This window comes from Salmo salar, unplaced genomic scaffold, assembly GCF_965601325.2.
Source record: "Salmo salar unplaced genomic scaffold, fSalSal1 ptg000257l, whole genome shotgun sequence".
In the NCBI taxonomy this organism is placed as follows: Eukaryota; Metazoa; Chordata; class Actinopteri; order Salmoniformes; family Salmonidae; genus Salmo; species Salmo salar.
Window position 1 is genome coordinate 1,622,530 of NW_027675339.1, and position 12,118 is coordinate 1,634,647.

The window sequence follows — 12,118 nt, forward strand, 5'->3', positions numbered from 1 at the left end:
ATTTGAATATCTAGATCACCATCATCAATGTAGATTATTGTGTAAATATTGTCATGTGAATATCTAGATCACCATTGTCATCTTTAAATAAATTAATAACTTCTGCAGCTGATCCTGCCTGGTACCCGCAAAATGTAACCGTCCAATAATGGAATTAGTAACTAAGGATTGTAGCTTTAAGGTTTCAGTATGTAGCCTACAGAGAAACACATTCAGAGATCAAGCCTTGTCATTTCAGATAAATCCACTTTGCAGGAGAGGGGAGACTGGGGGCCATGGTGGGGTCAAAGTAGCACATTTAATAAATAATTATTCTAAACAAAAACATTGTTTCTATTGAACCTGCCATACTAATAAAGGCATTTTAATCAATTATATGAAGAGTGCCTTGGTCCTCCTTTCTTTTTGATGACCAACTCACCCCTTTTACCAAAGAGCACCTTCTGTCTACCAACATTTACTATTGTGTACCTTAGTAGCACTTCCCTTCCTCATTTTTCTACTAGTTGAAAATAACTTCTATTTCACATTATAATCAACTACAATGCTTCACCTTCACCAATATAAACATGGTGTCTACTGGCTGTCAACAATTATAAACAAGAAAAAATATATATATTCTCCCCACTAGCTTCTACAATACTCCTCTTCCTAAAACTCACTAGCTTCTAGAACTCTCATCCCCTTGGAACGAGCCCAAACAAAACTCATCTCCGACACGGAAAAACGTGTAGTCAAAATAAATTGTGATCTATAGCAACGCACTAGCAAAACGCAAAAAAACTAATCTTTTTGACTGCCCACCCTTGAGACAATCAGAAACCAAGTTGTCCTTACCACAGACATGTCTGATTTCAAGAGGAAACTCCTGCAATATCCATAGTAACTTTCCACCTCACTGCAGAGCTTCTCTCCCTTTTCAGGGTTCACTAGATAGGCATGTTGTTGGAACGGGGCCCAGTCCCCAATGTCATGCTCTAGTACATTTGTGTTGGCACATCTGAGAATGAACCCTGATATTCTAAAAACAGGGCAACAATGTCATTATAATTGTACCAAAAAAATTGTCAGTTGGTTGCATAAATAATTATCACTACTAAATGTTACATGAAATGTAAATATTTGATTGCATAGTCATATTTTCAACGTCATTTTGCTAGATGGGATATCCCCAATGTCAAAACAGTTTTAACGTGTCCAAATCAATAACCAATATGCAGAAACAGTTTGTGATAAATTGAAAACCTAAACATAAAATGTGCTATATACACAAACATCTGCCACAATAATCATATTACTTGTAATTTTTAAAACAAGCACCTTATAAACTGCACAAGCACCAGAAACGCTGTTGTTTTGACAAGTAGCAATAAATCATTGATATCGATTAGGGGGGAAATCAGGTTGTACGTGCTGTTAAAACTAACACAACTAAACAACACATGGAAATGGGAGATATATTTTACCTCGCTGATTAGAGGACAACCAGCAGAAGACAGTCAGCTACATTTTGGAGTGATGCATTTAAATGTAGGGGTCACTAAACAAAGGAACACAACACTTATTTGTCATAACTCATCGATATCATGTGGATTTTTTTTTCTTTTTACCGTTGTTTTACCAGTTAAGTTGACTGAGAACACATTCTCATTTACAGCAACAACCTGGGGAATAGTTACAGGGGAGAGGAGGGGGATGAATGAGCCAATTGTAAGCTGGGGATGATTAGGTGGCCGTGATGGTATGAGGGCCAGATTGGGAATTTAGCCAGGACACCGGGGTTAACACCCCTACTCTTATAATAAGTGCAATGGGATCTTTAATGACCTCAGAGAGTCAGGACACCCGTTTAACGTCCCATCCGAAAGACTGCACCCTACACTGGGCAGTCACTGCCCTGGGGCATTGGGATATTGTTTAGACCAGAGGAAAGAGTGCCTCCGACTGGCCCTCCAGCAGCATATGGTCTCCCATCCAGGGACTGACCAGGACCAACCCTGCTTAGCTTCAGAAGCAAGCCAGCAGTGGGATGCAGGGTGGTATGCTGCTGGCAATCAATTGTGCGAAAGGAGGAAGATGAGTTTACACGTCCCGTTAAAACGAACAGCTCAAAAACCACATGGAATCTGGGAATAATGTGTACATCACTGGTTAGAGGACAACTTGTAGAAAACAGCTCGCTACATTTTGAAGTGTTGCGTTTTGATTCAAGTGGGTCAGCAACATGGTAAGTGTAACACAACTCTTTCTTTTGTTAGTCACTTTTTGTTAAATCTCATAAATAGTACTCTTCCATTTCAGAGCATGGATTTTCCCCCTGAGGTTAATATCCATATCATGTTGAAATCAATAGAACAGGGGACAAACGTTTAGGTTCTACATTGTGACATCATTAAAATACTCCTTCTACAATGTTAAAACATTCTACATTGTGACATTAATTCATTGATATCATGAAACAATTCCTTCATGTATGTATTTTCTGATGTTTGATCAGAGATCTTTTATCAGAGTATCTCTTGTCACACTGATCACAGCTATAAGGCTTCTCTCCTGTGTGTCTCCGCTGGTGTGAAGTCAGACTGCTCAATGCAGCAAAACTCTTCCCACATTGACCACAGCTATAAGGTTTCTCTCCTGTGTGTGTTCTCTGGTGTGAAGTCAGACTGCGAGATGCAGCAAAACTCTTCCCACATTGACCACAGCTATAAGGTTTCTCTCCTGTGTGTGTTCTCTGGTGTGAAGTCAGACTGCGAGATGCAGCAAAACTCTTCCCACATTGACCACAGATATAAGGTTTCTCTCCTGTGTGTGTTCTCTGGTGTGAAGTCAGACTGCGAGATGCAGCAAAACTCTTCCCACATTGACCACAGCTATAAGGTTTCTCTCCTGTGTGTGTTCTCTGGTGCACTGTCAGCCCTCCAGATACACCAAAACTCTTCCCACATTGACCACACCTATAAGATTTCTCTCCTGTGTGTATTCTCTGGTGTTGAGTCAGAGTGCCAAATGTAGTAAAACTCTTCCCACATTGATCACAGCTATAAGGTCTCTCTCCTGTGTGTGTTCTCTGATGAATTTTAATGCCTGATGAGGTGAATCTCTTCCCACAGTCAGAGCAGCAGTGAGTTATCTTCCCTGTGGATGTCTGCAGGTGTTTATTGAGGTGTTCTAATGTGGAGAGACTCTTCTCTGCCTTGTCAGCATCATGATGTTGTTGAGGCTCCCCAGAGGATCCACGATAGTCCCGTATCTCTCCTGTGTGAACAACAAAGTCAGACAGATGATTAAAGGCCCACAACAGCGGAAATCCACTGTAAAAGGTGATGCCAACAGCGGAGCCATGATGTTGGACAACAATTGACGTCTGTAATGAATGTTAAAATTATTTGATATTTGCCTTAAAATGAGCAAGAATAGTCATATTTTGTCTTGTTTTCACATTAGTAGTAACATCAATGATTGTAGGCTAGAAATAAGTTATTCATGTTGTTGAAACTCTAAGCAGTGTGCCAGACGACTTTTGGTCTCCAATATAGGCCCCTTTCTGTGTTTGCTAAAATTGCGGCACGAGGGCAATTTGATTGCAGAAACTCCTCCCTGCTAATGAGGAAACCACTAGTTATGGATGTAGTATATCTGGTAATGAGGAAACCACTAGTTATGGATGTAGTATATCTGGTAATGAGGAAACCGATAGTTACGGATGTACTATATCTGCCTGGAGCAAAAATGGTGAGCAAAGATTTTAGTTTTTCACAATGTATTCTGAATGTGAATGGGGGAAACTCAGGGGAGTAACCTCCATTTCCAGGTTGCTTATGAATGCATTTCACACTACCTTGGATTAAAATTGTAAGGATATTTGAATGTCCTGTTTAATATAATGCTTGCTAAAGCATTAAGAATTATGTGTAATTATTGAAGAACCGCGTTAATGACAGTATCCATTTGGGTGTTGTCAATAAAGTTAAGATTTTATTTATTTATTTAACCAGGTAGGCCAGTTGAGAACAAGTTCTCATTTACAACTGTGACCTGGCCAAGATAAAGCAAAGCAGTGCGACAAAAAAACAACAGAGTTACACGTTGGATAAACAAACGTACAGTCAATAACACAATAGAAAAATCTACATACAATGTGTGCAAATGGAGTACGGAGGCAAGGCAATAAATAGGCCATAGTAGCGAAATAATTAAAATTTAGCAAATTAACACTGGAGAGATAGATGTGCAGATGATGATGTGCAAGTAGAAATACTGGTGTGCAAAAGAGCAAAAAAATATAAATAAAAACATGGGGATGAGGTAGGTAGTTGGATGGGCTATTTACAGATGGGCTGTGTACAGCTGCAGCGATCGGTAAGCTACTCAGATAGCTGATGCTTAAAGTTAGTGAGGGAGATATATGTCTCCAACTTCAGCGATTTTTGCAATTTGTTCCAGTGATTGGCAGCAGAGAACTGGAAGGAAATGCGGCCAAAGTAGGTGTTGGCTTTGGGGATGACCAGTGAGATATACCTCCTGGAGCGCGTGCTATGGGTGGGTGTTGCTATGGTGACCAGTGAGCTGAGTTAAGGCGGAGCTTTACATAGCAAAGACTTATAGATGACCTGGAGCCAGTGGGTTTGGCGACGAATATGTAGCGAGGGCCAGCCGACGAGAGCGTACAGGTCGCAGTGGTGGGTGGTATATGGGGCATTGGTGACAAAACGGATGGCACTGTGATAGACTGCATCCAGTTTGCTGAGTAGAGTGTTGGAGGCTATTTTGAAAATGACATCGCCGAAGTTAACCTGTTAGGGCTAGGGGGCAGTATTGACACGGCTGGATAAAAAACATACCCGATTTAATCTGGTTACCACTCCTACCCAGTAACTAGAATATGCATATACTTATTACATATGGATAGAAAACACCCTACATTTTCTAAAACTGTTTGAATGGTGTCTGTGAGTATAACAGAACTCAAATGGCAGGTCAAAACCTGAGAGATTCCTTTACAGGAAGTGGCCTGTCTGACCATTTCTTGAACTTCTTTTCCATCTCTATCATTTACTAAGGATCTCTGCTCTAACGTGACACTTCCCACGTCGTCCATAGGCGCTCAGAGCCCGGGAAAAAACAGAATGTCGTCATTCCAGCCCCAGGCTGAAACACATTATCGCCTTTCTCAAGTGGCCGATCAAGGGACACTGGGCTTAGGCGCGTGACCCGACCGCCCCCGCCTTTGGGATTTTTTCCTCTGTTTGCCGAAAAGGAGATTCCCTGTCGGAATATTATCGCTTTTCTACGAGAAAAATGTCGTAAAAATTGATTTTAAACAGCGGTTGACATGCTTCGAAGTACGGTAATGGAATATTTAGAATTTTATTGTCACGAATTGCGCCATGCGCGCGACACTTCTTTACTATTTCGGATAATGTCTGGAACGCACAAACAAAACGCCGCTATTCGGATATAACGATGGATTATTTTGGACCAAACCAACATTTGTTATTGAAGTAGCAGTCCTGGGTGTGCATTCTGACGAAGACAACAAAAGGTAATCAAACTTTTATAATAGTAAATATGATTATGGTGAGTGCTAAACTTGCCGGGTGTCTAAATAGCGAGCCCGTGATGCCTGGGCTATGTACTTAGAATATTGCAAAATGTGCTTTCACCAAAAAGCTATTTTAAAATCGGACATATCGAGTGCATAGAGGAGGTCTGTATCTATAATTCTTAAAATAATTGTTATGCTTTTTGTGAACGTTTATCGTGAGTAATTTAGTAAAATGTTAGCGAATTCCCCGGAAGTTTGCGGGGGGTATGCTAGTTCTGAACGTCACATGCTAATGTAAAAAGCTGGTTTTTGATATAAATATGAACTTGATTGAACAAAACATGCATGTATTGTATAACATATTGTCCTAGGGTTGTCATCTGATGAAGATCATCAAAGGTGAGTGCTGCATTTAGCTGTCTTCTGGGTTTTGGTGACATTATATGCTGGCTTGAAAAATGGGTGTCTGATTATTTCTGGCTTGGTACTCTGCTGACATAATCTAATGTTTTGCTTTCGTTGTAAAGCCTTTTTGAAATCGGACAGTGTGGTTAGATTAACGAGAGTCTTGTCTTTAAATAGCTGTAAAATAGTCATATGTTTGAGAAATTGAAGTAATAGGATTTTTTACGTTTTGAAAATCGCGCCACAGGCTGCCAGTGGCTGTTACGTAGGTGGGACGAATTCGTCCCACCTAGCCCATAGAGGTTAACCTCTATGGGCTTTTTACATGCTAATGTAAAAAGCTGGTTTTTGATATAAATATGAACTTGATTGAACAAAACATGCATGTATTGTATAACATAATGTCCTAGGAGTGTCATCTGATGAAGATTATCAAAGGTTAGTACTGCATTTAGCTGTGGTTTTGGTTTTTGTGACATATCAAACGCTGTTTAAAATCAATTTTTATGCTACTTTTCTCGTAAAATAGCGATAATATTACAACCGGGCAACGTTGTATTCATTCAAAGGCTGAAAGAAAAAAAAATTGAATTCTCGTGAACGCGCATCTCAGTCTCACTGTCCCCAGGCTGACTGATCACAAACAGAGCTGCTGTACTTTGCCCAGAGACAGCAGACACCCCATTCCACTTTCTGGTGGCTTTAGAGAGCAAATGGAAGCCTTAGAAAGTGTCACGTTACAGCACAGATGCTGTAATGTCGATAGAGATGCAGAAGGACAACAAATTATCAGACAGGGCCTTCCTGTATGGAATCTTCTCAGGTTTTTGCCTGCCATATGAGTTCTGTTATACTCACAGACACCATTCAAACAGTTTTAGAAACTTTAGAGTGTTTTCTATCCAAATCTACTAATTATATGCATATTCTAGTTTCTGGGCAGGAGTAGTAACCAGATTAAATCGGGTACGTTTTTTATCCGGACGTGAAAATACTGCCCCCTATCCCAAACAGGGTAAACTATCATTATAACATCATGGATGAATTCTAGAATATACTATATAGCCTAGAAACCTGGTTAAACTATCATTATGACCTCATGGATGGCCAGTCCTTGTATTCATAGTGTAGTGAATTCAGGGGGAGGCCCTGAGCTGAACTCAAACCTGGGTCCAGTGACTGTCAAGCCAACACCTTATAACTGTTACGCCAAGATGTCTGAACTTCTTGACGAGGTCCCTATGAATTTGAGAGTGGTTACATTTCTCCTTCCCCCATCCCTCAGCTGTTTACCAAACCAAGCCTCTGGGCAGCCATTTTGTTTCTGTTTTAAAACTAGGTTGCCCCTTTAAAAAAGCCACACAATCAATCAACCAATCTGCAGTTCATACAATAACAAAGCTGTAATTCCACCACTGTTTTGGTTATAAGATGATGATGGGTCTGGAGAAATGTAACTACTCTCAAATTCATAGACTGACCTATGGATGCAAGGACTGACCATCCATGATGTCAACATTATAGTTTTAACCATGTTGAGGCTATACAGTGTTGATTTACATTGTTTCTAAACATTGGAGTAAAAAAAGTTTCTTTGGGGGTTCTGATGGGGTACAACAGTTGAACTAAGCTCATGAGGCATGTGTTATATTCTTCAAGAATCAATGGCTATAAATTAATAATTATAAAGTCACAATATGGATGTAGCAATTGCAGATTTCCCCTTTAACACCACACATCAGTTCAACAACTGCAGAGTTTGTGACTCTGTATTTAAGACAGTACTTACTAGTGTTTATCAGGGCCCGTTCATTGTTAAAACCATTGGATGCCTTAACATGCCTTTGGGAAACCGGGCCCAGATATACAGTTTCCTCCTCTTCTTCCTTTTTCGATGTGACAGTCATCTCCCCCTCCTCTTCCACTCCATAAACTGCATCTTCCTCCTCTTCTTTTACAGTAACATCCTCCTCCTCTTTCACTCTGAACGCATCTTCCTCTTCTTTTACTGAAACGTCTTTCTCTTCTTCTTTCACTGTAACAGCCTCACCCTCTACTTGTTTTTGCATTGAAACAGCCTCCTCTTCCTCCTCCTCTTTGACGAGAGCTTCTTTCTCCGTCCAACAGACATCTTCTTTAGCAGGAGGAGAGTAGCTTAGTGAGCGCATGGTCGGAGATGTTAGCTAGCTAAGCTAATGCTAACTTAACCAGCCCGCTAGCTGAATAATAACAACAACACCGTAAATTTGAAATTAAATCGGATAACTAACTAGACGACAGAAGTGGGTTTAAAACACAGTGGCTAATATACACGAAAGCATCTAAAGAGCTTTATTGGTTTGGCTATTTTGTCTAGCAAGCTACCGAGGAGGCTTAATAACTGTTGCTGCTGTTGAAAGAAGCGTTCCGTCCACTAGATTATACGTCACACCAACAGCATTACCTTAAATTCCCAGACCGCCATCTGCTGACTGGAGTGGGTAACATAGTTGAGTAAAATCTATATTATAATGTTCAGACAAAAAGTTAAACGGTAGGAACTTCCTGAATTGGAATTACCCCTCTACACATGTACTGCACTGGAATTATCCCATTGGCTGGCAGAAACGTGCAGTTTCGTTTTTATTGGGCCATCAAAGCTGTGTCAGAGATTTTTGTGATTGGTTCCATTTCAGTCACATGTGCATAAGGGAGAGGTGGTGTCTGATGTCTGCAGGTCAATGCAACTGAGAAATATGATCCTTGTAACTATTCTCTGTGAATATCAGCAGTGGGAATGATTGTGAAATATGATCCTTGTAATTATTCTCTGTGAATATCAGCAGTGGTAATGATTGTGAAATATGATCCTTGTAATTATTCTCTGTGAATATCAGCAGTGGGAATGATTGTGAAATATGATCCTTGTAATTATTCTCTGTGAATATCAGCAGTGGTAATGATTGTGAAATATGATCCTTGTAATTATTCTCTGTGAATATCAGCAGTGGTAATGATTGTGAAATATTTAGTTCATTTCATCAGAGCAACATGATAATTAATGATTTCTGAACAACCATTTTTTATTTAATGTCTATTAAGAATATCTGATCAACTTTATTTCACTTGGTGATGTTTCATTATAGAGAACATAACAATACATGACATCTACAGTGGTGATGTGTCATTATAGAGAACATGACATAACAATACATGACATCTACAGTGGTGATGTTTCATTATAGAGAACATGACAATACATGACATCTACAGTGGTGATGTTTCATTATAGAGAACATGACATAACAATACATGACATCTACAGTGGTGATGTTTCATTATAGAGAACATAACATGACAATACATGACATCTACAGTGGTGATGTTTCATTATAGAGAACATAACATAACAATACATGACATCTACAGTGGTGATGTTTCATTATAGAGAACATAACATAACAATACATGACATCTACAGTGGTGATGTTTCATTATAGAGAACATGACATAACAATACATGACATCTACAGTGGTGATGTTTCATTATAGAGAACATAACATGACAATACATGACATCTACAGTGGTGATGTTTCATTATAGAGAACATAACATGACAATACATGACATCTACAGTGGTGATGTTTCATTATAGAGAACATAACATAACAATACATGACATCTACAGTGGTGATGTTTCATTATAGAGAACATAACATGACAATACATGACATCTACAGTGGTGATGTTTCATTATAGAGAACATGACAATACATGACATCTACAGTGGTGATGTTTCATTATAGAGAACATAACATGACAATACATGACATCTAAGTAGCTGAATATGATTATAGACTAACAGTCTGAAGGACACAACTCATGTTATTCTGGTTAAACAGTGGGAGACTAGTTGGACTAACATTTTGGACACACTTATTCAATTTTTTACATATTTTTTTTTTACTATTTTCTACATTGTACAATAATAGTGACAACAATTACACTATTGGCATTCTCTCAACCTGCTTCATGAGGAATTCATCAGGAATGCTTTTCCAACAGTCTTGAAGGAGTTCCCACATATGCTGAGCACTTGTTGGCTGCTTTTCCTTCTTTTCCTTCTCTGCGGTCCAACTCATCCCAAACCATCTCAATTGGGTTGAGGTCGGGTGATTGTGGAGGCCAGGTCATCTGATGCTACATATCGCTGTCCTTCTTGGTCAAATAGCCCTTACACAGCCTGGAGGTGTGTTGGGTCATTGTCCTGTTGAAAAACAAATGATAGTCACACTAAGTGCAAACCAGATGTGATGGAGTATCACTGCAGAAAGATTACAGGTAACTTATTAGATATTTTGTAGTCATGTTGGGCGAGTTGGAACCGGTGTTTTTCTGGATCAAACACGCCAAATAAATGGACATTTTGGAGATATAACGACGGAATTAGTCGAACAAAAGGACCATTTGTGATGTTTATGGGACATATTGGAGTGCAAACAAAAGAAGATCTTCAAAGGTAAGGCATGAATTATATCGTTGTTTCTGAGTTTTGTGTCGCGCCGGGCGGTCTGAAATATGATTGTCTGTGTTTGTTTGATGGGGTGCTGTCCTCAGATAATCGCATGGTTTGCTTTCACCGTAAAGCCTTTTTTGAAATATGACACCGTGGCTGGATTAACAAGAAGTCAAGCTTAAATTTGACATATTGCATGTGTATTTTCAAGAATGTTAAATATTTACAATTCTGTAGTTTGAATTTGGTGCCCTGCACTTCACTGGATGTTGGCCAGGTGGGAGGCTACCGTCCCACGTACCCTAGAGAGGTTTAAATAGCCATCACGTCAGCAAAGTGAATATGTTCCATCATCCATGTTTATTAACATTAGTTCAAATTGTCCACTCATATTGGTGTAATTTCTCACCCCTTTTGGCTGTATGAAAGTTAATTTCCCCTCAGACACACACATTTGTTCTTTGTTATTACCCGAGCCACTGCCTGTTCAGCCTGCTATCATCCAGAAGGCGAGGTCAGTACAGGTGCATCAAAGCAGGGACCGAGAGACAGAAGCTGTTTTTCAATCTCAAGGCCATCAGACTGTTAAATAGCATCACTAACACAGAGGCTGCTGCCTACAAACACAGACTTGAAATCATTAGTCACTTTAATAATGTTTACATATCTGGCATTACTCATCTCATATGTATATACTGTATTCTATTCTATTCTACTGTATCTTAGTCTATGCATTACTCATCTCATATGTATATACTGTATTCTACTGTATCTTAGTCTATGTATTACTCATCTCATATGTATATACTGTATTCTATACTATTCTACTGTATCTGTCTATGTATTACTCATCTCATATGTATATACTGTATTCTATTCTACTGTATCTGTCTATGCAGCTCTGACATTGCTCGTCCATATATTTATATATTCTTATTCCATTACTTAGATTTGTGTGTATTAGGTATTTGTTGTGAAATTGTTAGATATTGCTGCACTGTGGGAACTAGGACAAGCATTTCACTACACCCGCAATAACATCTGCTGAACCCCTGTATGTGACCAATAAGATTTGATTTATTATGAAGGTAATTTGTGTAGAATGTATTTTCCCCACTCATTCACCCCATCTCTTTACATTGCTTATGCATATTCAGTGGTCTGACTGCGTCCAGACTATGTCAAAGGCCCATCCTGGTAGATCTGAACCTAATGCAGCTTGGAGTGATCGGATGACAGAAGTCGCATTTAGGTGCCAGGTGTAACTGAGGCCATAGATGCTCCATATCCATTACTTTGAGTGTTTTATATAATATGACTAAATGTGTTTCTGTGTTGCAGGGGCAGTCAGAAATGGAACAGTAAGGCCACAGAACATGACATAAGCAGAGCTGTGGGAGACCACCTCAAGCCCCTGGTAGAGCCGGGGGTGGTGTTTACCACTCCACCACGCCTTCAGCAGGCTGGAAAAGTGGGATTGATACAGTTTTTCATACTAAGGTGGACCAATAGTTTGTTGATTGGTCGGTCATTGGGTTAATTTGTTTTACAATATGTTCAAATCAAATCAAGCTTTATTTATACAGCACATGTCAGACATGGATGCAACACAATGGCTTCACAGGAAAAAACTATGAAAATAATCAGAAATATTTAGTACACAAATATG